The sequence below is a fragment of the Astatotilapia calliptera genome, chromosome 5 (genome assembly GCF_964374335.1).
Source record: "Astatotilapia calliptera chromosome 5, fAstCal68.1, whole genome shotgun sequence".
NCBI lineage: Eukaryota > Metazoa > Chordata > Actinopteri > Cichliformes > Cichlidae > Astatotilapia > Astatotilapia calliptera.
The window spans coordinates 33108779-33126891 of NC_137426.1; the positions used below are offsets into that span (position 1 = coordinate 33108779).

General features: G+C 41.7%; 1 protein-coding gene across 14 annotated transcripts in view; it reads right to left on the reverse strand.

Annotated features, from left to right (window-relative positions):
• The window catches only part of LOC113022962 (band 4.1-like protein 1), a 95654-nt gene that overhangs the window by 47308 nt on the left and 30233 nt on the right, over positions 1–18113 (reverse strand). The window contains exon 1 of one of the 14 annotated variants that reach the window (XM_026168948.2): positions 1780–1920. The exons of the other annotated variants lie outside the window; for them this stretch is intronic. The gene's annotated coding sequence lies outside the window, so the exon portion shown is untranslated. Of the gene's footprint in view, positions 1–1779; positions 1921–18113 lie in introns of those variants that run through there. 14 annotated transcript variants of the gene reach the window in all.

Sequence of the window (18113 nt, forward strand, 5' to 3'; positions counted from 1 at the left end):
GTAAAAGAAGTGAACAGAATAGCTGCTGCAAAGGGCTGTATGCTAGATGTAGGATAAATGCAGCCAAGTGAAAGAGTCCAAAGAGTCCTACTGTTTGATGATGAAGCAACAGCAGTGATATGTGGTATAAAATGTAGATAAAAGAGATATCTTGGGTTCCTGGTACACGGCGCCTTCGCTCAGCCCTGCTTCAGGGCTGATGTTCAAGTACAGTAAAAACAAGTCGAAGAAGCGACTGTGAAACATTCCAGCAGCAACAGTTCTCTGAATATTTTGCATATCAAAGTTATGTGACTCATATTCATATTCACAATGGGCATTTTGACTTCGGCAACACTGCATTTTGGGATTGTTTGCAGTAGCAATGCACACACCATACACAAGGCATTTAAGTGTGAGTGTTAGAATACAATATGTTGCCAGTGATAATAGCGGGAGTCACTATGAAGCAATTTCTGTGATGTTATACACATTGGAAACAATCATCTACAATACAGCACAATATCTGTGCACCTGAAGATGAAAAAAATATCAATAAGAGGGCTACAGAGCATGAATTATATATTTATTCCCCACACTGTGCTGTCAGTGTCTGTGTACTATCACAACTGTTTTACCTGAACGCTGTTTCAAATCAGTTATTTAGCTCTCTGATTTGACTTTTACTTGCAGGTTCATTCATTTCTATTTTCATTTATGAAGTAGCCACTCTAAGTGCAATTAGATGGGAGAGTTGTTTAGAGGCGATGCACGTTTTCATGAAAATATCAAAATTTGCAGCTAATGTGTTGATAAATTTATACAAATTGAGCCCGGTTCTTCCAGTGTGTAACTCACCCATTTGGATTTTGGTAACTGACAGATGTGGCGACACAGGCAGTTGCTCATAATTGTCTGCTAGGCCACACCTCAGCCAATACAAATGTGAACTGTACAACATCGTTATGGTAAAGTCAAGAGACCAAAACTGAAAAATGCTGTAAAATCCTGCATCTTTCCCCTAGCACGAAACTTTTTAATACTGGCCACACGTTAAACTTTTTTTGCAGAGTTGAAAGATAAAATGTGGTCCATGCATTTTCTATCCTCACTCTAAGGTCACTGGGCATCTGCTACTGTGCCGGGCAATAGGCTACCTCATCAAGTTGTCAGCAACTCTGGCTCTTCCTCCCAAAAAGCAGCAGTGCTGCTGCTAGCATGTCTCGGCCCCACTGATCTGAGGCGCACAGCTACGTGTCAGAGGCAGTTCATAAAGTCGATCCGACCGAGAAGGAAGAGAGACTCAAGGACGCTGCCCTCACTCGCTCTAATGATATTCTCTTCCTAAACAGCAATGTCGTCGGGGCACCTCTTGTAGCTGGAGTGCCCTCTCATTACTCATGAAGTAATCATGGGTGATCATCAACCAAAGTACAATAACAAGATGAGGCTTCGCCAGACAGACAGCACAACAACAACAATAACAACAGCAGCATGAAGCTCCACATTCCTACAGTGTGTCTGGAATCACCACAGAGGAAGACAGGCTGTGTTTTCCTTAGTGCAGGCCTAGCAGGAGTGTCGCTCTCCAGACTAAATATGTGAATCAAGATACGAGCTCACCAAGAGATAAGTATCAGCACACAAAGTTGCAGATAGAGAGCAGAGTTATGGAGAGGGCCAGAAGTTGAGGTTAGTATAAATTGCTGCAGAGACATCCTTCTGTCACAGCGTATCTAATGTGAGATGACCTTTCTGATGCTGGGCCAGAGACTACTGGAGTATGCACGAGGACCTTACCTCTGATGGATCAGTCTCTGTGGGTGCCCAGAAGATGCTCGCAGCGGGGGCTACAAATGCAGCGTTTTTTCCTCCTCCCTTGCACTTCTTCCCTCGTTCCCCACGCTCACAGCTGATATTGTGATAAACAAGCGAACGCAATGCAACTAAAGTGAAACCTAGCAGGCTGACAGCATGCTAATGAGAGTTTAAAACAGGGAAATGAGGACATGGGCGTGGGAACACATGGGCGGTCGAAGAGGCATCATCACGAACCTCGAGGGCAGGGAGACACATGATAGCAAGACGAAGCTTGTCGGCTCGTCGGTGCGCTGTCAAAGCTGTGCAAAAACCTAACTCACTGATCGGTGCTTCTTGAAGGGCAGAGGCCTTTAATGCTGCGTCTTTTTTACATATTTCCTTGGGTCTCCTGAGAGTGTCAGACAATAATAGCCAAAGTCGCTTCCAAAAGAAGTCCTCCAGCAATGTTTGTTTCTTCACACTGCCCACTTTGTGTGTGAATATCTGTTATTTCCCAGCTAAAGTTCATAAATGTAACTAACTTAATTTTATCAGGTAATAGCAAAAGAGAAAAAGTGCAGTTTGTTCCACTTTTGTCCCAACAGATGCATAAAACATGTACAAGCGGCAATTAAATGCAGCCATTTTAGATGTGAGGCTATGTGCTTCTGTTGTTGTGTGAAAAAGAAAAAGAAAAGGCGCTGTCACATTGTCAAAGGCCATATGTGTAATTGTCTCCACAGGAAGCCTCCAATGTGCTACAGTTAATGAGAGACTGTCACAATGGTTGCACTTCCCAAACCAGATTCTCAACCACTGTAATCTCTGAACAGGAAAATTATTTCCTATTGCTTAGAATCACAATTGCAGCTGTTGGGTTTGTTTGGCTCTTGGAGAAGTGCTGATGACAGCAAACAGCAAACAAGTCCGTGCAGTTCAGAGAGTCACTTTGAAGGAATCTATGCTCACTAGCATTTGTACTGTTTAATGTTGCAGGGTTAAAGGAAACTAGGGCACAAACGAGGGTAAACATTGTTAAGATGCTGACAGCATTAACACATCAGTTGTTAGCTTTGTAGTTTACACTGGCATGCGTCAGTTTTTAAGTTCAAGCCTGTAACACAAGGTACATGTGCAACCTTCTCACTTGAATCTCAAACAAGCTGCTGTTTGTGCTCCGCGGTTTTGCGATCACGCTGTCAACAAATCCACATCTCCGCTAACAATTTCAAACTGCTCTCGTCTGATGACCCAAACGGCTTCAAGTTTTGCCTCCACACAGCACACAAACTCGGTCAATCATTTTGCTTTTCCCTTTGAAGAAATGCACAAACACACTTACCCCCACACGCCGGCGTTCTCTCACTTTCTCTTTGATTTGCCCTTTCTGCGTTAAATCTGCTAAATTACTTTTCTACGTATGTATTCAACTCATGTTTATATGGCTTTTCATTCATTTTTACATGCTTACAGTTATTCTTGCCTTCAGTAAAATTTCAATAGCAGTTGTGGCAATGCACAAATAATGCTGATTCACTGAGTGACCAAACTCTCCATGTGTCTGGTGCTGCTGTAGCTTTATAGAAATTGTTTTTTTTTTAGCCAATTAGGGCAGCAAACGAGCTCTCAACAAGATACTAAAGGTGCTCTAAAGGTGATGTGGGTAGCTGCTTCCATGTCAAGGTGACATGCGGTTCAGTATGTCATCCCGTATGTTGGTTCAGTTGATGTTAAAGGTGTGCCTAGGTTCAGTATGTCATCCTTTAACCTCTGTTTTGTTCTACCACTTCGGTGGCTAACTTCTCCATTTTGCTAACTAGCAAGCAACTTGTTAACTTGTAAAATTACAGCATTACTGAGTTTATTTAACAATTTCCTACAGAGAAAAGTAACAACTTTCAACTTTTCAATACTGAAATACTTTAAAATTCTTCATTCATTCAACATGACTGCACACCAGTGAACAAAGCAAGGTCCATAAAGACATGGATTGAGTAGTTTGGTGTAGAAGAACTTGACTGGCCTGCACAGACTCCTGACCAACAGAACGCATTTTGGATGAATTAGAGCAGAGACTGTGAGCCAGGCCTTCTCGTCCAACATAAGTGCTTGGCCTCACAAATGCACCTCTGGAATAATGGTCAAAAATTCCCATAAATGCATTCCTAAACCTTGTGGAAAACCTTGCCAGAAGAGTTGAAGCTGTTATAGCTGGAAAACCTATGGATTAAGAATAGGATGTGAGCCATATTTATATGTGTGCGAAGGCAATTCAGTTCAATTCAATCTTATTTATACAGCGCCAAATCACAACAATAGTTGTCTCAAGGCGCTTTATATTGTAAGGTAGACCCTACAGCGATACATAACGAGAAAACCTGACAATCATATGACCCCCTATGAGCAAGCACTTGGCGACAGTGGGAAGGAAAAACTCCCTTCGAACCGGTGAAAACCTCCGGCAGAACCAGGCTCAGGGAGGGGCGGGGCCATCTGCTGTGACTGGTTGGGGAGAGAGAAGGAAGACAGGATAAAAGACATGCTGTGGAAGGCATGGCAGAGAAAATAGTGTATATACAAAGTAAAAATTTTAGTGCAAAGAAAATCTGTGTTTTATCTAGGAAAACACCAGGTCAAGGCATGAAGGTTTTATTGTTTGTGGTGTGTAAAATGTTACAGATAAATTACCAAATGTTTCAACTAAGACGTACTGGTGTCAAGTTGAAGATACTGGCATTGGTTCTCTACCATTGTCTGTTTTGGTAAGATAAGTGGTATTTGTTGACTTTAACGATGCTTTTTCTCATAGAAAACAGACATTTGTGGAGGCTGGAAATGAATGAGGACTGGTTAGTTAACCAGCGAAGTAGAGCATTACAAGGTCAAACCAGAATAGTGAAAAATGAATATTCCAGCAGGGTTTGCCACTATACTTTAAAATTAGTGTCATTTGGGAAATGGTTGCCAAAGTGCAGCTTAATTTAATGCCACAGCATTCAGTTCAGACTTGGTATCATTATTTCCTGAAACATGTTTTTCAGTTTATCTCAAACTCATGCCATTTCTCTGAGAGTAATGTTTTAATAAAGCCATTTATTTAATGGACAAGAACTGAGCGTCTGAAAGATAACGGCAGAAAAATGAAACCAGTAATTCTACATATTCTTTATCTGAAAAGGGCTAAAGGAAAATGTTTCAGTTCTATCTGTCCTCGATAAAGAGAATTCACATAACAATGATGATTTTTTAATTTAAAGTATTAGTGAGACGTTACAAAAAGCTCTCCTTAGATATTTCAGCCTATAACAGTGAGATAAATAAGTCTGTTGTGAAATTCATCCCTTCCAACCAGGAAGTTGTGAGTCGTGCCTCATGATCCCGGTATAAGCACCGATACAATACCCGCCTTTGTTTCCTGCAGTGTTAGCCCGACTGGCACAAGGCTCAGATTAGTTTTCTTTTTTAATGGAAAACTGATCTGCAGACAGGGTTTCTTTAAAACCGAGCACCCAGTGAAGAGGAGTGTGTCTCAGCACAGTCCATTTTTAATGTAAAAAAAGGGCGCGCTTTCATCTTTTGTGGCCCTTTCTTCATGAACTTTTGATGTATCCAAAGTCAATCCGAGTCCCACTTATTCTCAATCAAAAATACGACTTACACGTTCAGGAGGATTTCAGCGCTATGCCACACAAACGTGACAACGAAGCCTTGTGTCAGCTGGCATATATTATGCTAATGGTCACGCTCAAGTGCATATTGCAAATGCATGTCCTTGTAAGAGAGTTCATCGGAAAGAGCAGCACTCTGTTGGAATAACTCCAGAGAACACAACACAGCCAAGACTCGGTTATCTGGATACTAAGGACACAACTAGCTGCCTCCTAACACTGAGCTGCCGTTTGCACACAGCAGTGCCCTCCAAGATGATTTTTCCAATTTCCTTTCACCCTTACAAGTCATAGCAAATGCCATAAATCAACAGGAAACGCCGGGTGTCAGGAACCCCTTACAGCATGACTCATCTCTTCACAGGTCGCCTTGAGTTATAGTCCCAATCTTTTTTTTACTGTATCTGAACTGTACTCAGGGGATCAACATGGATCAGCCAGCAGCACACAGGAGGAATTGTTGGGATTCCCCTTTGGGAGGATGCCTGGAGCTAATTTGTTTTGCAATCCCATTACATTTGTGATCAGAATTCCTGGAATTTGCAGGGACTACTCCACATGCAAGGACACTGAACAGTTGAATTTGCTTCATGCCGACCTTTCTAAAATGAATGAAATACTGCAAGACGCAGTGATTCACAGCATCGAGGAAACTATTTCACCTTTGTTGCATTAAACAGAAAGATAAAAGCTGCTATTTTCATCTCCAGAACACTTCTACGTAGAACTTCCATGAATGTTAATGGAAACATAAAAACCTCATCAGAACAACACTGCAGTGTGGTCCACCGGGAACAATTCAGAAGACTTAAGAGATTTGCTGGCCTCTGTGCTATTTTGGCACAAATGGACCCTCCGCCTAGCCCCCAGTGGCACCGCTCTCTGCCAGCTGAATGCATCCTCCTGCTGCAGCTGCTGCTGCCCGGCTAGCTCCGGCAGCCCTCAGTTGCTGCTGGCTAATGGACTGCTTACAGTGTGAGGGGGAGAGGGGGCAGAGCGGCTGTGGGGCATTGGATCAACATGGTGCAGGTGCAGACCATCACCACACAAAGAAGGCTGGAGTGCACGACTCAGTTTGTGAGTGTTTGTTTGCTTGCCTTCATCGCCAGTCCTTCTATGCACACACACACACACACGCTGGGCATGAGCTTTTCCATCATTCGAGATGAGTGGCACACACTCCAAAATGTTTTGGATACAGACCAATTCACATTTTCCATGCCAGGGAAAATGTGAATTGGCAGAGGTCATAGCTGTCTCAAGCTCCTCCACATGGATGCAAAATGCCGCAGGAGAGGACACACGGGGAAAGAGGGGGAGCAAGACAACCTGTGCAGCACACATGTAGCCAATCGCTTAAGCCAGTGGTGTAAAGGTGACCGTGCTTGTGCCTGCTTTTGCAATGAAGGCCCCTCAGGTTTGTTACGACCTCCTCGAGACGCTGAGAAACAAAGAACTGTTTTTTTTAATGTTCTCGCTTATTTTTCCATCATTTCTTTCTTCTTTTTGTTCTTTCATTCATTCAGTATTTTTTAATTATACTCACAATGTGTGCGCTTTTTGTCTGTTTTCTCCCGGTCTTTCTATTCGTGGTCTAACGCTCTGCTATTGCTCTGCTGTCATTAAAGAGGCTAAATAAATCAGTTATTATTATCCCCAACAGTTTCACAAAACACTATGGCAATAGAGACTGCAGCATCACCCACCGTCCCCACCATGGCCCATTTCAAGCTTGGTCCCTAGCGCCCGACGGAGAAGGTGGCACCATGCCACACCATATGGTATTCTATGTGGCGGAGTGCAGCACTCTGCGGGAGAGCTGAGCTGTTAAAGCACGAATCCTGTCCACTGGACTAATTAACGTCTCTGTGATCTGGGAGGTTTAACACAAGACACCCTTCACCCAGCATTACCTTTGCCAGGGCCTTTCAGCCGAGCAATACGCAACTATCTTTACACGTAGAACAGATGGCAGCTCATGATCTTGACTGTAGATGAAGGAGGCATGTTAGAGTAACATTTTATCACTCTGTCTCTCTCTCTGTCTCTCGTTCTGCCTCTCCCCAGTGCCCTTTGTGATCTGATAGGCCTGGAATAATAAGCAGTTAGCGCGTTATCCACTAGCAGCTCCGTTGCAGTGCGGAGATAAAGCCGCACAGATCTCAGCAGGTGTGACCCCGCAGCAGAGCCTGGTAATAACAGCGGAAGCTTTCACAGTGACACGTAATTATCATAAGAAAGGAGCTTTTAAAAAACAGAATCATCAAAAGATCGACTTCAGAAATTAGCTTCAGCATGTTTAATGTTAACATTAAGGTGGTGCTGATAAAGCGCTCACTGTGTTGCCAAAACACACATAGATACAGTAAAGGATATGAATTTTAGTTCACATGGCTTCTATTAAGCCAAGACAAAAAATCTGTTCGGCAGAAAGCAGAGCGCACAATCTTTTTCTTTTCCTATTTTTTGTCGTTATTACAGGTAAAAATTAAATGAATCAATCTGTTAGACTTGATTATTAATCTGAATTTAAACGGCAACATTTGGACAGCAAATTCTGCAGATGGGTCAGATGTACATAAGAGCCTTTTGCACCTCATCAAATGTGTGACACATTTGATGAGGTGATTTTTCACAGAAATCAAAATGTCAGCACACAAAAGATACGACCGGAGAGTCACGCTCAATCAGTCGAGTAAAAATACGGATTAAGAAACAATGTACCAAAAACAATATCAAAACAGTTTATAAAAGCAAGCAAACAGGAGACGGGGAGTTGCGGCAGGTGTTGATTAAAATGAAGCTTGAGCACGATGCTCAGCGAACTGTGAGATCACTACAGGCTATGACTGCGCTCTGAAGATAAGAACTTTGCAGCATGCACTGAGCTACATTTAGTCAAGCATCAGTCGGATCAACAGCATCTCCACCCTCCACCTGCTCGGCTGGGTTCCCAGCTGTGGTGGTTCTTATGCTGATATCCTCTCGTCTGAAAATATTTTTACATTATTTATTACCAGCATTTTTCTCCAATAGCCATTGATTGTATCTGCAAGTAGCAATTTCCTCTTTAGAAATGTATTATTGTTGGGCATGGATGGAAAATGAGTCAACAAACCCGATTTGATGGTAATAGTAAAAATAAAAAAATAACAATAATAAACTTTATATTTTAAGCCATACAGAGTAGCTAGCTCCACTAGAACGACAGCATGAATCAACCTTTAACAGGACTACATAAACTACATAAAGATACATGCTAGTAATCAAATCTATCAAATTTATGAGAGAACATTCAGTTTTACTTACTAAACCTAAAAATCAGAATGTGAATGAAGAAGGACTTTTGTGTTTCAAGTAAACAAAACCACGTCATGGTTTTGTTGGAAAGAGGGATCAAATGCCAGACTCAGAGATAAGCAAAGTAAACAATAAAAAGTGAGACTTTATCCAAGAGCAAACAAAAAAACAACAACCACAAAGTCCAATGGTTGAAAGCAAGGCAAAAAAGGAGCATGAGGAGGACAAGGGAGACGAACAGACTGTCTGATAGGGAAAGGTACCAACCACCACACAGGTGGAAACAGAAGCAAAACGTAAAACAATAAGAAGACAGATGAGAACACTAACCTCTGAAATAAAACAGAAAGTAAACTGCTGTCTGAACTGTCTGTGCTATTCTTACTGATGTTTTCACACCCACAGTTTTATCTGTGTGGACCTTATGCTGACCACCCAAGCTAGCTAGCTTAACAGTGGCGCAGCTAGCTCAACAGCTGCAAGCTAATTTATGTTAAACGCTTAATTCCTACATATTAACATTAAGTTATTAAACAAATTAGTTTTACAGACTAACTGTAACAAAAAAACAGACAATTGTTAAGCCTTAACTTCTTCACACTTCCAGGTCACCAGTTTGCCATACTGACTTAAGGTCACAGTCTGTTTGTGTCTGTTTAGCCACATGCTAAACAGACACATTTTCTGAAATTAGAAGGTGTTACATTTCAGTCTCTTACATTTTGGCGTTAATTTTGCTCTCTGGCTCTCTTCATGCTTTAAGTGGGAGATGAACTCCCCCATCTCTCTGTATCACCCACTGTGTCTACACAGAAGTAGCAAGAGCTACACCTACACACTCCGCATGTGCCTTCCGTTTGCCTTATAGTCTGCAGCGCTGCATTAATTGAATGCAAATGCAAGAGCACTAAACTGCCCCCCAGCAGGCTGGATGTAACCCTCTGCAACATACTGCTGCTTCTTGATATTAAAAGTGCTCATGCAGTTGAAACAAGGGTGTGAAGTAGCCACAGGAAATGTAAGGCCATCCACCCTTGCTCATGCAAAGTGGGGGGTGTGGTGATTTGGAGCCACAAGGACCAGTCCAACACAGAAAGACTGCCTACCATACAAGCTCACACCCACTCCTATGGCCAATTCCCAACATTTAGAATAATGGGGGTTGTTTTTGGCCCGTGGGAGGAAACTGCCTGTGAGACGACAGTACCTTCATCTGGATCACTTGTAAGTTGCAATGACTATTAGCTGACGTTGTCATTTTAAAACCATGCGGAGGTTGGTTGCACTGTATGCAGACACACCAGTTTCTCCTCTGCCCTATTTATGACGCAGTGGTGGCTTAAGGAGTGCCTGATGTGGGATGTTACCGTGGTAACCTGGGGGCAATGCAAAATCAACCTGACCTCACATATGTCTGTAAGACCTTTGTGTTTACTCCTGTATGAACAGCTATAAAATACAAAACTGGCCAGCAGAGAGAGAACTGTATTATAACATAATGGGGAATTTCTCCCTACATCTGTCTGCGTGTTAGAGGTACATTTTTGATCTGTGCCTCTTGAAAAAAAGATATACTATTACACAAGGGAAACTATTTTGGAAGCATATGGAATTAAAAGGGAAGTTTAACCAGTGTTCTATGCAAATTATGCATGCATTTGAGTAAAAGGATATAGCATAGTGAGCTTAAAACCGATGCAAAGTAAAGCATAAGTTATTATGCACTGCCTGCAAACTGCAAATCCCAGTGAAACGTGAAGCAGCTGCCCACCCAATCATCTGCAGAGCCACCCATATCGGTAAAGAGAAGAGGAATATGAATTCTTCAGTGGCATATGGTTTTTCACTAATGATGCATACAACGGAATTTGTCCCAGTAAGAACCAGCAGTTGCGGCGACATCCCTGCGCGCGCGGGTGTCGCTCTTGTGTTTGTTTGCTCTCTGTGGTATGAGATTTGCCACCACACACGCTTCGCCACCATCGATCTGTCCTCCTCAAAGTGTCCTCTGCTGCTTGGCCTTAGAAAGTGACAAACAGAGCAGGTTTTGGGCTGCCTGCAGCCCTGTTCAACATCTGTGGCACAATCTGCCAGCAGGCGGGGAGCGCGGGTGGAGGGGAGACTTTATACCACAAGGTTAACATAAACAGTGAAGTCAGAGGACAGGAGACACAAGCCAGGGGCAGTTTGATGCAGCAGTATCACTTTTTTATATGACAAGTGTTAAATGATCTGTGGGGGATTGTTTTATGTTAAATTACATTTTAAGGTGCATTTTCACACCAAACGATGAAATACTATACTCATTTCCAGCTGCATCGTTTTATTCTAGGACTAGAGCATGAGCCACAGTTTGATATGGTCCATATTTATCTTATACTGTGCTCCTCAAATCAACTTGCTGTTTTACTTCTTCACCCCCCCTTAAGCCAGCTTTCTTTCAATTGGCTACATGTCATAAACTGACTGTTTGAAAAAAAAAAGTGGGAGGGGCTTCAGTTCTCACAAAATGTCTTTAATGGTATCCGGTCTTTAAGTCTGACGTCATTAGCCGTGTCTGGCCCCAAACTCCGCTGCAGGTCCCAAAGTCAAACGATCACTGTGGCATCACTCAGAGTTAAAAACTGTCTAAATTCTTTCATGTGTCATAAAATGATCTGTGTGGCTGCTCTACCAGGTGTAACAATTAAGTTTAACATCCAGGGATCCATGAGAAACAGGATTTATGAAATTTAACAGAGTTAGAAGTTAGCAGGAAGTTAGCTCGCTAGTTTCCATCTAAATATAATATACCATGTTCAGACTGAGGAATTTCTAAAACAAATTAAAACATTCAGCTCTGCTATCACTTCCAACATAAATGAAGACAGGAAAGTAAACAGCAGTGACATCTGTAGGGTTACTGAAGTTGGGCTAGCTGGTATATAACAATGCGCTCCTGGTGGCTAGCGATACAGCTATGTTAGCATAACATAAACACAGTAAAGCTAGAGGATGAACGCCAACTTTTTTTCACTCGATAAAAGTTGACGTGAGGCTTCCTGAGGGTTAGGGATAAATGTAATTGCATGGCAGGATGCTGTAAACGGATCAAACTTCAGTCAGGAGAACAACTGAGATAATCCATCCAAAATACGAGGTTAGTCATTACTGCATGGGCTGGGCTGTAGTTACATAGTAAGGTTTTAAAAACTGAGCTTTAAAATTAATAGTGGTAATAAAAACTGAGAGAGGCCAAAAGTGACTTTTATAGGGACTTGTTGAGATTAAATAGAACAAGATACAAAGCAATAAAACATGTTAAAAACACAACAGCCTTAATAAACACAGAGTTGCTTAGAGCAGGGTTCATAAGTCACTTAAAGACCGGATATAAAAGCAGTAAGGGATGAAAAAAAACCTGCTATATGAAGCCAGAGGTTTCAGCTGAACTGAAAATTTCAAACTTTAAACATGTTTATTATGAGCATCCATCATTGGAACAATAAGAAGGTAAAACCAGAATAGATCTTGGAAACCATGTCCAAGTGATCTAAGTGATCATCGATAACCGTAACCCTAGCCTGTTCTCCTTGTTTCTATACCATAGGGTCAGGGGTTAAGGTTGAGGTCACGAATGATGATGATTTGGATCTCTGGGGGTTAAATGAAGGTAATCAATGTGAACAACTGTCAAAAGTGTGGCAAAATTTGGTCGACGTGTGTTATTTTGAGATAGGTTAGAATAACTGTATCATTTCCAAGAAAACAACAGTGTGTGTTCAGTCATGTGGCGCTTGGCTGCTGAGCTTGCATTAAGTGACACTGACAAAACTGACAAAAAACATGATAAATGGAATATCCTAATTTATGGAGAAGCAGCAAAGAAGCTTGCCGTCTTTGCTTGATTTCACTCTTGGCTAATGGACTGTTGGCTTGATGAACGAGTCAATGAATTAATCAATTGTCATTCAGCTGATCCTCTGCTGCTGCTGCAGGAAAACAGCGGATATGGTTCTGTTTTTGTTTCATGGCTGACTGACCAGTGCATTTTGGAATTTTCTCAGCACCGACTCTGAGGTGCAAAACAATGGGCATTGTATAGAAGGGCAGCCAGGGGACTGTTCCACATCTCATTAAGATGCTTCCTCGCATCTCTTTTTACTCGAAAACCTAAATTAAAGGTGAGATTGACTAAAAAAAGCAAGAAAACAAAACCCATTTTCTCCTGCGAATATGCAGCATGGTTGTCAAAGAAAGAAGGCTGAGGCTGTTTTGTTCTCAGCCTTTTTCGATTTCTTCGTAAACCCACTATCACCACACCAAGGCTTCTACTGACTTGATCTATTTAATCAAGATGAGAAAGCTGGAGTCCTATTTAGCTGTGAGTGCCCAAATCAGGACTCAAATAAAGTCTAAAATACTTGAGGAGACCTCATTAGAAGCAGCTTATTTAAATCAAGACAAACAGAAATTAAGGCTTTGTTTTGTCACCTTTTAAAGAGGGATTTCTGTATGAGAGGGTCTTATGTATTGAGCCTGCTGGCACACAAATCACTCCCTTAACAGTTTTCCGCCTGCATGTTAAAATGGTATTCATCACAACGGTGCAAAATGTTTTCAGTAGGAGAGACGTGTGGCTCAAAGAGGGCATCAGGGATGGGAGGAGGCACAACGGTGCAGTCGCTGGGACAGTGAAGAAGTGTTCCACCCCTTCCTATTAAAACACAAGCTTCTTCTTTTTTAGATTTAAAATTTTTGCTTGTCTGCAAAAGGTTTACCGTCGCTGTGACCTCGCAATACGATCAACTGCACTCAAGCACCGCAGCACACACGGAAAAAAGCTTATATGGAATATAATATACCAGTGAAGAATATCAAAACACGATAGCGACTCTTGCCTTAAACAAGCTGGATCAAAACACGGCATTTGCCAATGCCAACAAATATTTTTTTCCATGTTTATTGAGTTTTAAATCTAACCTTTAATACTGAAATCAAAAAGAGTTCTCGAAACATATTCAAAATAGTTCACACACCAATTTCACCCCTCCAAACGCGCACCACCATGCCCAAATTCAATTGAGGAATCAATGAAACTTAACAGTTCGGATGGCATTTGAATCTCATTTGGTTCTGCTTCAAGCCAGACGTATCCATGAATTCCATGAATTAAATTGTCACTGCTGCAGCAAATGTGAGCGAGAGAGGCATCCCCGAACAAGCTGGAGACATTTAGCAAGAGGAGCGAGCCTTCTTTTATTGACTCCTATGATGTACACGGTTAGACGTCCCCACAGATAACGCTCCAGCCTGACAAGTTAAGACGGAATGGGCAGAGTTTCCCCTAATTCACATACCAATCCCTTTATGAATGAATTCAGTCGCCTTAAGGCTCGTTCCTGCATTTGCCACAGTGACAGGCCTGGCTCATACTTTTGCCACAGTGCCAGCCAGCCTCTTTCCAAATAATCGTGTCCTGTTTAGAACCATATTTCACTCCGCTTGTTATTACACATACGCTTTAGTACTCTATTGTTGTGCGCTCTACAGTCTCGGGAGAGAGATCAACAACATTCCAAGTGTAAAGCCACAGGGAGAAAAAGCCCCCTGACGCATTAATGCTATGTGAGGTTACTCCTGAATACGGCTGGAGTTCAAAATGGGACGCCCGGCAGACTCCTCCATGCCTGCATGGGCGCGCATTCCTACCAGGAAATTACACGGGGGAATCACAAACAGACGCACACACACACCGTGGAATACACACACAGCTCGTGCTCTGAGGCTAAAGCAACTTAAATGCGACTTTGTTCACTTGAGGGGAAAATACACACACAAACATAAGCATCCGCCCACACACTTTGACTGACACGACCTTGTTACTGCAGATTACACATTAAGGCAAAGACACGAATGCTCAGCTAATCTTTGCTATCCTCCCACTGAGGGCATGGCAGGAACCACTGCAGCACAGGAAGGAGGCTGCATCAGTCCGCATGCGCTAGAAGGGGCAGAGAGGTGCATTTCTTGTCAAGCAGCAAGCAACCATGCTTTACCTCGTGTACTGCAATGGCAATAATAAACATGGCGTATAAAAAAGACTCACTTTAAAGCACATTACAAAAATAACATGCTGGAATTTTAACCTGCAATTATTTCATAAACTGAACATTAACCTGCATGAGCATAATCTCTGACTTCGGTATGAAATGAACCACCTAAAACATAATTTCTTTTATCACAGCAGCACTCAAAGCAAAGTCAACCCTAAGTGGATAGTAGCTCTAACTTGTTTTCACTGGAAAAATATTGCTGATAGCTCACATCATGTAATATAATGCACAGCCTTTATTGTATTAGTGTTCACTTTGCACAAGCTGTTTGAAATGTATACTCAACTGCTACAAGCTAGCTGTGTGAAACGATATGCAATAAGCTAACGGATGAGCTGGTCTTTTAAAACACCAGAGTCTCTCTTGTCTTTTCTAACAACACAGGCAATTAGACAATAACTAAAGCAGGAGTTTGATGGATAGTTACTCAGTTAGTCACAATAATTTGCTACAGCTAACTAGCTTCAGATGTTTTAAGCTAATGCTAAAAAAGAGCAATCATTCAGCGGGGCTCATTAAACAGTTATTTTGACCAATACCGAGATAAGGATTATTTATCAGGATTACTCAATGAATTTTTGACTTTTTTAAAATTAATTTATCTTTGTAGAGAAAAATGTTTATTCATCTCCAAGAAGCAAAATAGAAACGTATTCATTACACCTGTATGTACTAGACAGGCATGTGAGCTCCCTCTCTATTTCCCCTGTGACAGCGTAGGCTTTTCACTTTGGAAAAATAATTGCACAAGGTGATAAGATATCAATTGTCCAGCACGTCGACTATTTTCCTGAAGTCTTAGTCACTCACTGTGTTTAACCAAATGTTTGGTCCAATGGAATAAGATTGTGTTGGGGATTTCAGTGAGTCTTTGTGAGCTGGATGGATGTGCTGTACAGGCTTGCTGAGTTGACAGTGGATCAGCAACACTGTTTTTCTTAGCCTTTGTTCATTAATTTCACTGCAATCTAATTAACTGTAATTAAACTGTAGTGTAATTGCAGTCATGAACTTATTCAACCGCAGAATAAGTCAGCTGTGTTGCATTCATTGCAAGTGATTTCTTCTTGCTTAACATCATTTGGACTAAATCTAAAGTATGTCCAGCCAACATATCATGATCCACTTCAAGGGACGAGCACTTTGCCTGCTGCTGTATCCACATATATGACATTTGACTCGTGTCTGTTGTCTGTTGTATGTCACTGCAGTCGTGAATAATTACATATCTGAAAACATGACTTTACATAATACTGCTGTGCTTGACTTTTATGCATGAAAATGTTACCTTACAAATTGTGAATGTCTACATAAATGCAGTACCCAAAAAATCAGATCAAGGGTTGCAAGCAAGCAAATGCTATAACATACAACAGCAACACGAACAGAACGACAAATCAGGAATTCGAGAAAGTGAATCAAAAGCGAGGTTTATATAGAACAAAGGTAATCAGGAGATAATGAGGTAATTGCACCACATTAGAGACCTGACACACACTCCCAAAGCACACACACACACACACAGACATATCTCTGCTGCAGCTCTGTAGAACATCTAAAACACACAAATCTGTACTGAACTCACATTCGGTTCAATTAGAGTGACCTGAAGGTCGATCCTAGATCGGCTCTCGGCCTCTAATTCAGCACAAACTGCTCCCTCAGCCTAAATCTGGGCTTGACAGCACTGCGTATGTGTGCAACAGTTTGTGTGTTTCACCAAGATCTTCTCCTGCACTGTTTGTCACCTCAGAGACCCTCACAGATCGATAGCAGAAGGCATTGCACATAATCTCCTGTTTAATATGCCTGTCCTGAGCCTGGAGTATAATTGGAACCTTTAGTAAAAACCTGCCAGTTATAAAATCTATCAGTCTGTGCTAAACAAGGCCTGACCTGGAACCAGAGCGGATGAATAATTGAAGAAGAGGCACGCTACCCATGATTCTCCTCCATCGTCAAAAGCTCTGAGTTAACTACGGGAAAACTTGGCGGCACAAAAATGTCATGTCACACAAACTCGCGATGTTTAAATCCCTTTTCTAAAATGCTCCACATTCATACTGATGCTTGGCTCTGTTTATGAGGAGCTATCAGAGGAAACTCAGATCAGGAGCTTCTTTTCTGGTTATGATTCCCCCCTTACTTTTCCCATGTGCAACCGGATGAATAATGCATGCTTCTACTTAAAGCCAACTTCTATGTCATCCTTAAGACATGAAGAGCCGCCCCGTGACACCTCCAAAGAGCGTTAGACGCAGAAAGTCAGCTAATGCTAGAAGAAGGCTCTTTTTGCACTCTTTTGACTCAGCCTTCATCAAAAGATAAAGAGTGCGTTCAGATAAAGCTACAGTCTACTGAAATTCTGATTAATTACTCTAAAAACACTCATACTACAGCATCGTGCTCGGAGAAGGAGAAAGTCAAGCGCAAAGGTGCTACTTTGGCCTGAGGGTAATCCAGCATATAATCCATAGTAAACATAATTGGCTGATAATAAGATAAGATAAGAAACCAGCTGCACCTCAAGCATGAGTGCAGAGGTATTAATAATGGGATTTTTTTCATCATACATAATATTCAGTACATACAAGGTATTTATCTAAGTATATCCCCCAATTTCACAACTTGGCAACATCTACAGTACAAATTATTCTAATAAATTTGATGCATTTTTCCAACTGATTGGATTTTATTATGCCACCTAAAGTGAAAATATGAAAACCACCCATGTAAGCACTAATAAAATTACTATTACTAAGGCTACATCTACACTAATCTGGATAAATCTGAAGAAGGGGTTTTTGTCTAAAAACGCTCCACGTCCACACTATTGTTTTCCATCGTTTTCATCCACACTGAAAACGCTACGTTGCTGTATTGCTTATACGTGAAACGTAAGACGATTTGACCTGCGTCATTTCCGTCTGCCGTTTATTTACTTTGCGGCTCTTTGAAACGTTGCGGCAAAATGTTGGGGAAAAGTGCCGAGTTTTATCTGAAGCATGTGCAATCTTTCAATAGGGCTTTCAAAATTGAGAGCAAACAAAACAACTGCTACACAATGCCGACCGCCATCTTAGCTGAATTGGTCACATGACTGCATTATATGACTAAAATGCATCGTCGTTTTCAAAAGACTTTCGCTGTCCACGCTGCGATGCGAAAACTGTGTTTTCAAATGTATCTACTTTGGAGAGTGTTTTCAAAAAGCTCAATTTTCCTTGATGAAAAATGCCGTCTCAGTGTGGACCGAAGGCCATAACGGAGA